Source organism: Pinus tabuliformis, chromosome 1_1, assembly GCF_031772625.1.
Source record: "Pinus tabuliformis cultivar Carrire ecotype Pingquan chromosome 1_1, CPIR1, whole genome shotgun sequence".
In the NCBI taxonomy this organism is placed as follows: Eukaryota; Viridiplantae; Streptophyta; class Pinopsida; order Pinales; family Pinaceae; genus Pinus; species Pinus tabuliformis.
This window is the reverse complement of record NC_142297.1, coordinates 82,746,536-82,761,633: the sequence shown is the minus strand read 5'-3', so window position 1 is coordinate 82,761,633 and position 15,098 is coordinate 82,746,536. Positions and strand designations below refer to the sequence as shown.

At 35.0% G+C, this 15,098-nt stretch overlaps 1 pseudogene; it reads right to left on the bottom strand.

Annotated features, from left to right (window-relative positions):
- Window positions 1–14,035: 14,035 nt before the first annotated feature.
- On the bottom strand, window positions 14,036–15,098 carry LOC149211703 (putative protein phosphatase 2C 53 pseudogene; annotated as a pseudogene).

The following is a 15,098-nucleotide window of genomic DNA, read 5'->3' as shown; positions in this document are numbered from 1 at the left end:
TCCTCCCAAGTCTCTCATGCACATATGTGCGAATAAACAAGGATTTTGCATTCTACCCATTAATGAGTACAAGGGAAAACAATAAATTTGCAAGAGAGAAAGAACAAACAAAAAAGACCACTATTGACATTGTGGATGCAACATTCACGAAAATAACTACCACTATTTTTAAAAATACAACTATTATTAAAAAAATAATAAAATGTGTTCTTGAAAATATAACCTTAAATTATCTAACGCACAATACTCTTATAACATTTAAAAAAAAAAACAAACAAACAATATTTCATAACGTTTGAAAGTACAAGTAGGCGATATCTTATGATTTTCATTTTATGAAGGTGAGGATAACTAAATAAATTAATAAGCATAGGATCGGAGTCTAAGCTATGCTTTTATTGCTTGGATTATAATTAGTAGAAGAAATTGTATAGATATGATATCACGAGACAGAAGATTAGTTGACAACTTCCTTGAAATTACTGCTATAGTCTGGTCTGTGGCAGATACAAAAAGCAATTCGAAGATGGAATTAACATGTTGAAATATAAAAACTATTCAAAGATAAAATTGACATCCACTTAATTGTTAAGCTAGTGAATTAAAAAAAAAAAATCATAGTATTCATAAATTTTCAGCTTTGGTTTTTTATTTAATTAATAAATAAATTAAAAAAAAAAATCAATATAATAATATATAATTAGAAAAAGTCACATAAATATTTTTAAAAACAAAATTTGATATATAGATAATCAATTCCATAATATCAATATCATATTATATAAATTAATTTCATTATATCAATCAACATATTATATAATCAATGTCTATTCGGTCAATTAACTAGGTTTATCATCTTTTTCTTCAATTTAATATATATAAAATCAATTTCATGATATCACTATCATATTATATAAATCAATTGCATTATATCAATCAACAAATTATATAATCAATTCCATTACGTTAATAAACTATGTTTATCATCACATTATGTAATTATCAGCTAACTTTATCAATACATATGTAAATATCAAACTCGTGGGTACGCGAATACCACCGTGCATTATTATTTGTAATACAACCGACTATGAGGTGGAACACGGCTAAATTATAGTGGAAATCCTAAACACGTTTCTCTGGTCAAAGTCCCCACCTGTCATGAAGGAAACTTCCAGAGGGTTAAATTTCTTATAATGAAAATTGATTAAATCAATATTGTCGGTACGTGGGCGCTCATGCCTGCGCCGATGGCGAGAAATAACCAACGGCTGAAGTATGAAAGGCGACGTTAAGTTGTTTGTGTTTTGGAGTGAATAAATGGATTTAGTGTTTTTAATAAAAAAGTTTGGGCGTTTAGAAAGTCTAGATTATAGAATTTATATTTACTATTTTAATTTTTTAGGACTTTGAACAAAACCAATCCGATAATATTATAAAAATGTTTTATAATGGAAATATGTAAAAAAAATTGCCTTGGTTTGAAGATTGTAAAGTAAAATTATAAATCAAATTATCTTTTCTTATTATTTAAATATATTTTTAAATGTGTAAAAAATGGTTAGTTATGAAAAATTTCCAAACAATTATTGAATGTGTAAAAAATAGTTAGTTATGAAAAATTTCCAAACAATTATTGTGTGTAAAATTAAGGTGTAATGTAATTGTTTTATATATATATTTTGGAATATGATAATATAATTTTTTTTAAATATTGTGATTTTGAAATGTGATTTTAAATGTATAATTATATTTAATATTTTTGAAAAAAATTGAAGCACTCAAATTATGTAGACTATAAAATTCAAACTTGTGATTCCAATAAATCTATACAAGATGATTAGCAATCAGAATGTAGAAGAATTTGATTACACGTAAATTTAAACCCTCTACTATTGCAATAATCTTTTATAGAATTTCTAAAAAAACTCACTATAACATGTAATCAAGAAAAACAAAAAAACAATTTAAAAGAGCTAAATTACATGTAAATTTAACCCTTTACCATTGCAATAATATTTTATCAAAATTTTGAAAAAAACCGATTATAACACAGAATAAAAAAAAAACATAAAATTCATTGCTATGTAATACCTCACTAACTTTAATTATTACTTCATATGTAATAATATATAAACCACTCTATACCACAATTAAAATTATGTGATAAAATCATCTATATACAACAATGTATAAATATAGTAATTAGCATTTTAGGTTAAAGAATTATTATCACGCATTAATTATAATATATTTTTGAGAGTAAATATGACTGCATCCCCATATTTAATGACCCTAAATGTTTATTGATGCATCTAATTTTTAGTTCAAGAGAAAATGGGTAATGTAACTCTCCTAAGGATCCAAAGATGTCAAAAGTGAAACAGCACGCCCTTTAAGCAGTGAAACGCGAACTTCACTTTTTGCTTTGGCTAATTAAAAGGTGATGGGCAGGATGCATGTGAATTTGAACATATAAAGAGTAAGTTTCGAAGACTATTAAACTCCCCTATAAAGAATAGGTTGGGAAGACTCCTGAATTACGTGGAAGTTAAGTATTTCCAACATTACTTTGAGGAAAAAATATTATGTTGTTATTATATTTCAATTAAAAAAATGAAAAATAGTATATTAAATGATATCAATCAGATAATTTTATATTTGAAATATTTAATTTAAAAAAGTTTGGGCGTGGTAGGATAATTGGAAAAAAAATTGTTGACAGGTCCTTGTGTATTTAAATGATAGGAAATTTAATCCCTTATATATGTTTTATTAGTGTAGGCGCACAGCAGCCCATTGGGATTTGAACACAAATTGTCTTACTTATTAAATATTTTTTTAAGAGATGGTGTTACTAGAATAACAGATTGTGCTAGACATCTCACCAGCATAATTAAATAATTGGAATGTAAAATATTAATATTTTAAAAATATAAATTACTCTTGATTTCTAACTTTAACAATAATTTTATTTCTCATAATAAAAGAACTTGCATATTTTGGATGCTCTTATTATTAATTTAAAATCAATAAAATTTGTCATATCTGGTTAACATGGTTGGGTTTAAAGGGTGTCATTTTTATGACAATTTACATTCAAAACTCAAAAGTAAATGGGAGATAACTAAATCCAGATATATTAAAAGTTTGTGTCCTAGACCAAATGTCATGCCCACTAATATTGAGAATTTTCATACTTTTAAATCACATTTTTTTAACCACAAAATAATTCCCTAAATCAAAAATATATTAATAAAAACACTAACAAAAATCGTTATTTTAAGAATAATAATAAAAAAAACTTTAATTTATGATGTTTAACCCCTCCTTACTATGTCATCGAAGCCATAGCACATATCTTGATCCAAATATCACCCCCTTTATTTAGTTCGTCAGTTAAATCAATCATTCTGTTATAAATTCAACATAGCATCAAAGCTTCTCGTGATTAAACATCATCTTTTCTTTCTATAACAAAGCATAAATTATAAAAACCCTTCTCACCTCTACCATGGAGATCTTGTCATGATTCTTGTAATTAGTTTTGAGCCGATGAATGTATGTGCTCATTAAATCCATATAGCTTGAGTGAGCCTAATGGGCTTAATGGTTAGGAGCATGTGTTTCCTTCTAAGAGATCACAAGTTTAAAACCAAAGAGGTAAAGAACGAATGTCATCCTAAGACTTAGCAGTGAAATGGCTACCTTAAAATTAGATAACAATAACAATAATAATATATTCCTTACATATATACATTTTTTTGAGTAAAATTTTCTAATTTCAATATCACTTTTTATGTGAAAAAAAAAATATAATAAATGAACTTTAATTTAATAAATAAAATAATAACAATAATAATAATAATAGTAAATTATTGTTATAATACATTGTCATCATGCTTTTGAAAGAATGTTTCTCTCTTTAGTTATAGACATATTGCATCATATATTTAACCCTAGTAACATAGGGATATAATTATATGGATGGTGTAGAAAAAAATAAGAAAAAGCTATACGTTGTTACTTTAATTTTGCAAAATGCTAATGTCTAATGAAGTGATTTGGAATAAAATTGCAACAATGTTGTAGTAAACAAATAAATAACAAGTTTGCAAAATGCTAATGTCTAATGAAGTGATTTGGAATAAAATTGCAACAATGTTGTAGTAAACAAATATATAACAAGTTGACAAAAAATTATTATTTTTACTTCAAATTACCTCAATTACTTTATCAAGTCACTCTATAGCTTTGATTTCTAATAAGACGTGGTTAATTAATAAGCATCTTCAACTTGTGACGTGATTAATTAATAATGATTGTGAACTTATAACCTATTATAACATATCTTATTAATAAGAAAGAACTTAGAAGTCATTCATAGAGGCTGAGAATTTAAAATTTAGTGTAAAAAGAGATGATGAGTGTTGAAAACCATACATTCTAAACCCAACCTTGATAATTGTATGCAAATTATATTTTCCTTTTTGAATGGTGTAGTTTAGAAGTTTCTTAAAATCATTCTATGGATTTATCATTAATTAGATAATGACTGGAATTTGATGTAATGCTAGGAACACAAATAATATCTTTTTTCATTATTTTTATGCCACCGTATTACAATAGCTCATTTTGTTATCATAAAATGTTTATGCCACCATATCACACTAGCTCATTTTATTATCATAAACATATATGTTTATAGAACATCATTTTTATTTCTTTCTCTCTTACCCTAAATGATAATTACTCACTCTTTTACCAATTTGTAAGTGAGAGGTAGAATAACATAAACTATAATATGATAGAAGCTTTGAACTAATCACAAATAAAAAATATTTTTATATTAATGTTAAAGTGATAGAAAGGACAACAACAAAGTGATAATTGAAGTAAATGTTTAAATAGATTGATAGTTAGACTCCTTTCCTTCATATATATCAATATATATTTTCATTTGAAGAGAGGAAAACTTTCTAAGTTACAAATTTTGAAATTTAAGAAACAACTAATCCCTCTCACTTTTACAATTGCAATTTTCAATGATTGTGTATTTAGTGAAGGGGAAATTATAACAATAACATTTTAGTTTTCTTATTTTTTAAGAATAATTCATAGTTTTAATCTCTTGGATTAGGATTATATGTCTAGGCTTGAGAAGCTCAAAGAGTCCTTCAAATTAAACTTAACTATAATTGATATACATTAACTATGTCATTTTCCACCTTTTTTAAAAACTTAATGACATTCATCAATGTATATCGACAACTTTTAATTTAATAATCATACTAATATAAAACAAGGGCTACAAAGTAGCTAGTACTGTGGCTCAACATAAACATAGCTTAATTAAACTAAAAAATAACAAAGAGCAAAATTTCATCACAAAAATAAAACAACTATTAAAATAATGTATTGTTGAATGTCATGGGGTCTTTGATAGATGGTGAGCACTCCTTGATGTGAAGTCGTCATTTCAATTCTCCTTCCAATCCAGATGAATATTGGAAATGATGAAAATGTAGTCCATTGTCCCACAAACAAGGGGGTATCATACACCAATTTGGTGTGTGGCTTGGCCATGACCTCAAAATTAGATAATAATAATAATAATGACAAAAAATTTAGAAATATGATTCATTAATATTGTTAATATTAACATATATACACTTTAGTATGTTTTTTTTTGGTCAATTAAGAGTGGTACCTTCAATTAACCTAAAAAATAAGATTACATATGGTACAACATCTTTACAAGTGTAAAGACCAAAAAAGGCAGACCCGTTGATGAAAACAATCAACAGGGTCAACAATACCCTAAACATCACACATAAAAACAAAAAAGAATATTGTTCCTCCTAATCTCGGCTTATCGCACCTCGCATTGATTGCAAGTCGACAAAACCTGAAACTGTGAAATGCGATATTCCATCGCAACCTCGCAAACCTCGATGACTTATCACACATTTCGGCTTATCGTACATCACAATGACTGCATGCTGCCAACCCTTGAAACTGCGAAATGCCGGAATAAACTTCAATCGTTCGATTAAACAATTGATCTGATGGTCCACAGTCCATCGCATCCCCGCAAACCTCGGCACATCGCCATGTCACAAAACTAATTTTATTATTGGCCATTCACTTTTATCGAAAGACAAAATGTGATTGCATCTCCATCGTCGATCCGGTTCTTGATCCGAAAATTGACGCAGCATCTCTTTAGGAACTTGCACGCCCATTACCCGCATTCCAGACCCGGAAAAGAAAAAGAACCTGTGATCTATAAAAAATCGGGTCCGCTCTTCGGCTTAACTATCGCCCATCTTAAAACCCGAAATTCATTCGATGACAAGGTACTTAGATCCAATGGTTTGTTGCTATTCAAACTAGCACATGGGTTACCAGTGGTTGAACCCCCATAATGGAATATGATGTTAGCGCGTGGAAAAAGGATTGACGGTCAAGATTTACTGCGGCACTTCAACCTAGCTCAAGAACTTCCATCCGCTCCTACTCCCGCTAAAATTTTCCACCAAATATGTCTGTTGATCCGTCATGATCAAATGATTCCTGTGCATCATTCTCTTCACTTCGTGTTTATGTCATTCCTTCCTCTCCTGCTGAAAATTCAGGTCCGGTCTAAGTCTTAACCTCCGATCACTTTTAAAACCGAATATCCATATGATAAAGCCCCTGTTGATCTAACAGTCATCAAAGATATTGGATCAAAAACTAGCACGACCTTTACCCGCTTTATGGAGCCGATAAAGATTATAAACCGCTAATCTATAAATATTTGGGTCCGCTTGTATACTTGACCTTCGGTCATTTTTCAACCCGATAGCCATTCAATAATGAAGGCCATCAAAATCTATGGTCCACGACCTTTCTACTAGCCCGCTATTTACCATGTACTGCTCCCCTGTAGCTTGCTTTGTCTTAAGCATTCTTTGTGGGATCAACGGTTAGGATTGAATCCTTCTTTCGCTCTCTCATACTTCCACTGATCTTCCTTCTGCTCATTTCTCATGGTCTGGAAGTGATCCATGTATTTGGCTGCCTGCCTTTGACAATCATCATGCAATTTCCCCGAGGGTGTTGAAACCCTAGTGTACCTGTTGTAACTTTCCTTGCAAAGCACTCCTTCATTCGCTAGACGATCAGCTAGCATATTGGCTTTTCTTCGCACGTGAATGAAGCTGACGGTTCTTAGGATTCACAAGTGGTAAGAAATATGTTAAAAGACCTGCGATAGCCTCCAATGTTTCGAAACTTTTCCTGGTTTCGTTCCATTACATATCTTCTTGGCCCCATTGATGACCAATTCAGATTCTGCTTCAATGATGACATTGTATAAATTTGACTCGTTCAGGATTTCCAGTCACTGCTCTAAGGAAATGAGCTCCGCCATGTTATTAGTGGCAGTTCCAAAATGACTATGAAAGATGTCCTTTATGCGCCCCTGCTCATCTCCTATAACCCCACCAAATTCAGCCATCCTAGGGTTGCCCTTAGAGGCTCCATCTATATTGACTTTCAAAAAACCATGAGGAGGAGGCTGGCAGATGTCTTTACCAGTAGTTGTTTGGCTCACACCCTTGTTTATGCTATGGGGAACTAGAAAATGGAGACCCAACTGTAGCAGTATGCGAGCATCTTGGGGCAAAGGAGGGTTCTCAGGAAGTTTCCACAAAAGGGCTCCAACTATGTCTTTAAGCTGTCGTAATATTTGTGCAATGATGTACTAGGTTGAGCTAATTTTGTTCTTGAAAATCCCGCCATTGCGTTCTTTCCATACATCCCAGATAATAAAGCCTAGAACCAGAGTCCAAGATTTATTGATGATTTCATTGCTTGAGAAGTTTTTACTCCAATTCTTCAAAGTGTTGGTGATGCTGAGTTTGTCCCTGTCAAGTTCCCTGAAGACTGAGGCCACCCAATCCCATAAGGTAGAGGTGAATTGGCATAGGTTGAATAAGTGTTCCATCATCTCCTCTTGTAAGCCACATAGATGGCATTTGTATGGGCCAACAAAACGTCTTTTCAGAAGATTCTCCCAAGTTAGAATTTTCTTTTGTTGAACCAACCACACAAACAACTTTATTTTCATTCAATGCGGGTTCTGCCAAAGGTTCTTCCATACCTTATAAGAGTTTTGATAATCAAACCCTAGGGCCATTCGTTTAGATTCTATAAGGCTAAAGTTTCCTTTGGTGTTTCTTCCCCGTCTTAGTTGGTTAAACAAGGATGACACCAAAATCTTCCTCTGTTCCAAGTCTAGAGCAAGAGAAACAACTTGGGCCTTCAAAGGGCTCTCTTCACTATTACCCAGATCCTTCCATATTCTCCATTTACCATTGTTCCTTACTTGATCCTAGAAGTCACTTACCATAAGTAAACCTTCGTTGTCAATGTCATTCTTGAGAGCGGTTAATTCTTCCTTGAAAAATTTTGGTTCCTGCTGCCAATTATCCTCCCAAAACCATGCCAAGTTCCCAGCTTGGATCTCCCAGAAACTATGCTGTTGGATAATGGCTCTATTCTCCCAAGAAAGGTTCCAAATGTGGGAGCCCTTAATGAGCCCTGACATTTAGATCCCTCTCCTACCAATTATTTGCATATTTTTGTTTCCAAAGCTTGGCCGAAGGGGTTGCTGATTACTTAAGCCACCTCCACCAAAGCTTTTCTCTCGAAACTCTGCTGAGGGTTTCAGGGTCATGAAGCCCCAAACCACCATGGTCCTTAGGTTTGCAGAGCTTTTCCCAAGCTACCAAAGCCCACTTCTTTTTCTCCTCCCCTCTTTCCCAAATAAAATCTCGTTGAATACTCCTAATCTGTTGCATAACTCCTTTAGGAGCAGGAAGAGATGAAAACATGAAAATGGGAATAGCCTGCAGGACCACCTTCGTAAGCACAAGATGCCCCACCAAATTTAAAGACCTGCATGTCCATTTCCTCACCTTGTCCTAAAGTTTATTCGTTACTGGCTCCCACACTCCCTTTCTTAGAGGTTTGTCCTTAAGAGGCATTCCAATGTACTTGGAAAGTAACTGATCCCTTTGAAACCTGAGAATTTTGGTGAGGTTCCTCTGAATAGAAATGTCAGTGTTAAAAGAGAAAACTTTTGATTTGTCAAGGCTTACCTATGTACCAGGGCCATAGCGAAGTCGTTCAGGATTTGTTTGAAAGCTCTAGCTTCCCTGACCGTGGGAATACCCTGCAACATTGTGTCATCCACAAATTGTTGATGAGTAAAAGCAGCACCATCTAGGGTAAGTTTCAGACCCTGGATTCTTCCTTCAGCATTTTCTGTTTTGATCGCTCTGCCTAGCCCTTCCATCATGAGAACAAAGAGGAAGGGGGAGAGCGGATCCCCTTGTCTGAGACCCCTAGAAGGCATAAAGGTTCTGGAGGGAGAACCATTAAGCAGGATGGAAAAACTAGCCATGGATACAAGGGCCATAACCCATCTTATCTAGTTGTGGTCGAAGCCATAAGCTCTTAGCACTGCCCTGATGTAAGACTAGCTTAGCTTATCATACTCTTTCGGTAGGTCAATTTATATCATCATACCATCTTGGTTATTGCTCTTAAGAGAGTGTACCACCTCGTGAGCTTGAATGATGTTATTGAGCATTTGTCTTCCTTCCACATAACCAGTTTGCTCCTCTGAGACAAGCGCTGGAACAGGGGCTTGAGTCTGTTAGCAATCACTTTGGAAATAATTTTGTACACCACATTACATAAAGCTATGGAACTAAATTGGTCTGGTGTCATATCTTTTTCCTGCTTTGGAATCAAAGCTATGAAAGAGGCATTAAGATCCTTCAAAACCATTTTGGATCTTCTTGAGTCTTCCACAACCACAAGGATATCTTGTTTGATTGTTTTCCAACAAGCTTTGAAGAAGTCCACATTGAACCCATCCGGGCTCGAAGCTTTCCCATTTTGCATCTCATTGATAACTTCACTGACCTCCTCTTCGGACACTGGCCTATTAAGATTGTGGTTGTCTTCCTTGGTTACAAGCTTCAGAATGTGCTTTGTGAAACTATTAATGAACCGAGATCTATCTACGAGAGGCTCCTATGCTATGCTAAGGAATTGTTGAACTAGGACAGATTCCATTTCTTTATGAGAGACGAGCTCTTTCCCTTGAGAATCTTTGAGTTTTGTAATTTTGTTATGTGACCTATGATCTAGGGTTGATTTATGAAAAAACTTCATGTCTCTTTCTCCTTCACTAATCCACTGCACCCTCGATTTCTGTCTCCAGAAAATATCCCCTTGCATGCAACGATATTCCCATTCGTTCTGGAGAGAGTCAGCTTGATTTTTCCGTTCATCGGAAAAACCATCTGTGATGATGATCTGATTAATCTCCTAGATTTTTTGCTCAACTTCTCTTTTGGCTTTAAAAATATTTCCAAACTCCTTTTTGTTCCAATCTTTAAGCTTGGATTTGATGTGTTTAAGTCTCTATTGTAGCATGAACATTTTAGTGCCTTGAACGGGCATATCTTCCATCCACCATTTGTTAATATTGCTGGTGAAGTCAGGGTGAGAGATCTAGACATTTTCAAACCTAAAAGGTTTGTTCGTCGGTGTGCCCATAAAAGTAGTTTCAAGCTGGACAGGCTAGTGGTCCGAGCCTCCAAAGGAAAGGATTAAAGCTGACATGTCAAGGCCTGTAAGAAGGTGGTCCCCTGAGATTATGAATCTATCTAGTTTAGAGGCAACTTGAGCAGCCCCTCCCCTCTTATTGTTCCAGGTAATAGTGACATTTATTGTTTTAGTGTCCACTAGCCCCGTGTTATTTATGAAGTTCTAGAAGGTAATGGACTCTCTGCTCAGTTTTCTGGTATCGCCTTGTAAGAGATTTGATCATATTGAAATCCCCTGTCAGAATCCAGGGTAGATCAGGATATCTCTCTCTTAGCTCCTCAAGGGAGGTGAGAAGCTTGAGTTTGTGTTCTTGTTTTTGAGGACCATAAACGTTTTTGATCATGTATATCTCCTTCTCCCAAAGGTTGAATCACCAATGATAGATAGTTCCTGAATGCTTCAGCATCCAGGATTCCAGGTTTCTGGGGGTCCCACAGCGTAAAAATCCCCCCCGCCAAGTTGTTCGCTTTGACCTCTAGATACTCATACTTGATTAACCACTTGTTGTGTATCTCTCTGATCTTTTCCATTGAACACTTTGTTTCCTGAATAAAAACCATATCTGGTTTTTCTTCTTTTATTCTATGTTAAGATTTCATTGTTTCCCTTTACTTCCTAGACCCCTAATGTTCTAGGTTGTAAGCCTCATTAAGGAAGGTTTGTAAAGGAGTAACTAGTAAGATATCTCATCTTACCTGAGTTAATCATGAATTTCCCACATTCAGTCAACATCTCATTCTGTCTTTTTCTTCCTATTTTCCTACTCGGGTTCTTGGAAGAATGCATTGGTGTATCCTTCATCATTTTCACCCCTCTATTCTCCTAGCTATCATGGTTTCTTTTGACTCCAAAGCCCTCTGATTGTGATCTCTAGAGGAAGAGTTGTTGAACCCTATCAAACTCCTCTTTTGGCATAGAGTCTACCCCTTTGGCTATTCCTTGCTCCATAAACTTTTCTAGATCTAAATTCTCACTTTCTAGAATCTCTTGTAGTTCATGGTCCTCTGTTCCAGCCTCACTTTGGGTCATTTCATGGTCCCTCCTAAGCTCCATAAGGCTTGGCAGATCATCCTTTTGTTGGTTGTTCTCTGGTAGATCCTCCATGCTAGCATTCCTTTCCTTCTGAGAAGGATTATTCTCCAATTCCTAGTTTGTCCCATTGTTTCCAACTTCTTCTTCTAAGATCTTGAAACTGTTGTGTCTCAGTTTTCTGTCCTCATTAATCTTCTTTTGGTACTCCTTTCCTCCTTTCCCTTTGTCCCCAACCTTAGTAAAACCCTCGCGATCTTTGCTGTGGTGTTTTTTGTATTTCTTTCCATTTTGTTTAATGGGCAGTCTCTGTATAGGTGCTCGTGTTCATGGCACTTGTGGCACATAAATGGGACATGTTCATAGTCCACCACCTGCACCCATTCTTCGTCGTACACTTCTAAAATGATCGCGTCCGGAAGTGCCCAAGATAAGTCCATTTCCACACATATCTGAGTGAAACATGTGTATTTTCCTTTTAGAGTCGCATCTAAGATCTTTATCAAATGCCCTAGCTTGTTGCTGATTGCCTTTAGAGACTCCGACAGCCAATAATCTAAAAGAAGGGAGTAAAGTCTTATCCATACCGGTACCAGTGTAAAAGTTTCTCGTTGTGAGACAAAGATCATCATCCATGGTTGCATGTAAAGACCTGCAACAACATAAAAATAAGGTCCTCCCTTGAACACTCTGTCTTTATTCTCTAAGCTTGTGAACACCATCGTAAAGAAGCCCTTGGACCCAAGGTGAAGGTTGATTTCCCCCCATTGGTTTCTAGTGGTTCCTTATCCATGCTTACAAATCCTTCTTTGTCGGTCAAATCCCCATAAATTTGCATATTTTACGTATTCCGCTATGTGATTTCTGTGCACGTGTAGCGTTGGGTCACTTAAAATGACCCGAGGAATAATGGTCGACTTGGGTTTACAGAGCCCTGTTGTACTCATAGGAGCAACTTTCTAACTGCTGCCCCATGTCCTCCTCTCCCTACTAGCTTCCTCATGATTCACTTCTTGTCCATGAGGTCTGATATTTTTCGATTTTTCAGTGTTAATAGCCTCTGTTTCCACCTCCATTGGTTTCTTGAATTGATGCAATCCAACTTCCTTGCTTCTATCCACAGCTACTTGACTGTAGGAGGGAGCAGGACTCCCTCCTTCGTGTCTCGCCATGGTGACCAGTGACAAAATCGTAACGCAAAACCCTAGATCAGATTGCACAGCCAAACGCCCAAAAAACACTTCCACGTGCTTCTATAGAGTTCAATATATTTTTTTTTATAATTGAATTTATTAAATATGTTTTTAATATAATAATAAGTCATTTTAAATTGGAAATATTGGAAAAAGGTGAAAATATCAAAATAAAAAAATTAAATAAACTTGAAATAAAATTAAAAACAAAAAATTGATAACTAATAGAAATTGAAGTTACTAAATATCCCATAATAAAACCTCAACTAATCACATTACAAATAAATAAATCTACATAATAATAAAAATGAAATTCTATAGAAAAGTGACAAATTTTTTCAATCAAAAAATAACTACTCTAAAATAGAAAATAAAAATATAATAATATACCATAAAATATACTCTACTCTAAACACTATTCGAACCTATTGCGAAGGCATTTTATTAATTGATATTTTATATTTATTATAACAGCAATTTATAGTTTTCCAAAATGACAATGCGCACATATTTTAACGAATGGTAAAGAGTAGAATTTATCTAAATCGTATTAAAAAAAGAACTTATAGCGCAGTAGTCAAGTTAATAGTTAATTTTAAGTTTATATACACATGTAAAAAAAGAACTTATAGCGCAGTAGTCAAGTTAATAGTTAATTTTAAGTTTATATACACATGCAATTATAGGCATAGGAATAAGAGTAGTCATTGAGTGTATGCTATGTCTTTATTACTCCATCAATAAAATGTTGGGCCATCAATTTCATTATATCAATAACGTATTATTCCATCAATTTCATTTATATTAATTAACTTTATATAAGCAAGTCATCAGTTGAGTTTGTTTATCATATACTTTTTCCATTATAACCACTAACTTCCTTACCCAACATTTATGTAAATATTGGATTACACAGAAGATATTTTAAAAATTATTGAATGATCTGTAGTCCTGTACAGAAGCGAATGTCGGTGTATCATTTTTTTACAGAAAATGACGAAAGACTCGAGCCCCGTTCCCACTGCATGATCATCAACAATATAATGCGTGGTCCTTTTAAAGGGCAACAACCAGGTTGGGTTCAATGGTTGTTACTCAAGAATCCTTTGACAATAGGTAGTCCCACTTCACTTCACTTCACTTCAGCTGAAATTCTTTTTTATGCAAAAATGTGGTAGTTGTACTATCATCACACTCACATCATCTCTGGATTTTCTGGTTACCGCTAACTCTACAAGCTTTTTACAGGCAGCGATGGGGCCGCCTCCTAATGGTGTCAAATTAGGTTGCTTCTGAACACAGAAAGGCCTGGCGATATCCATTGCTTCTTGATTACTAACTTTATCCCACAACCCATCTGATGCCAGAATTAAAAACTCGCAATCAGATGTTATTTCAATCTTTCTTGTGTCTGGTTCAGCTGTTATCCATTCTTTCATGTGTGAATCGCCTATTGCCCTAGATACTGCCAGGGATCCCTGAACTCGCCAAACTCCGTGGCGGAAGTCCACAATTCCATTCCAATTCTCTATCCGTTGCCGCTCGTCCTCCCTTCCAGCTCGATGATCGCATGTAAGGGCTTCTGAAGCACCGTCTCTGCTAATAACTGCTCCGCAATCCCCAGCATTGGAAACCACTAAGTTACCATTTACAATGAGAGCAGTTACACAAGCTGTACCGCTACCAACCTCCTGCTTCAAAAATTCGGCATCTGTTGTTAAGTACCCATCTCTAACAGCCTGTTCAAGAATGTCCCCTGTTTCGTTTTCCATTTTGAGCATTGCGTCCAGAATATTCTGCCCAATATTTTCGGCAGCGAACGCTGCAGCTTTCCCACCGCTATGACCATCAAAGACGCCAAAGAAGGCCTGTTTGGAATTGCCAAGAACATTGTCAATGGCCTTGTGGGTATCTTCCATGAATTCTCGCTTACCCTTTTTGCACGAAACCGCATAATGAAAACCCTCCATATTAACCTCCATCGGCTGCTCCATGGCGACGCTCGGCGCATTGAGGCCCGGGAACTGGAGCGGAACATCTAGCATCGGCGGGCGTTGCCACTTGTGCAGAGGCTTAGGGCACTTGTCGGCCAAAAAGGGGGATCTGCAGGACCCGTAGACCGAGGGAGAATTCCCTGCTACAACGCAAGCCATTTTTACAATCTGCGGAGGCTGCTGTATAAATTCAATTGAGTGTCTCGTTCGG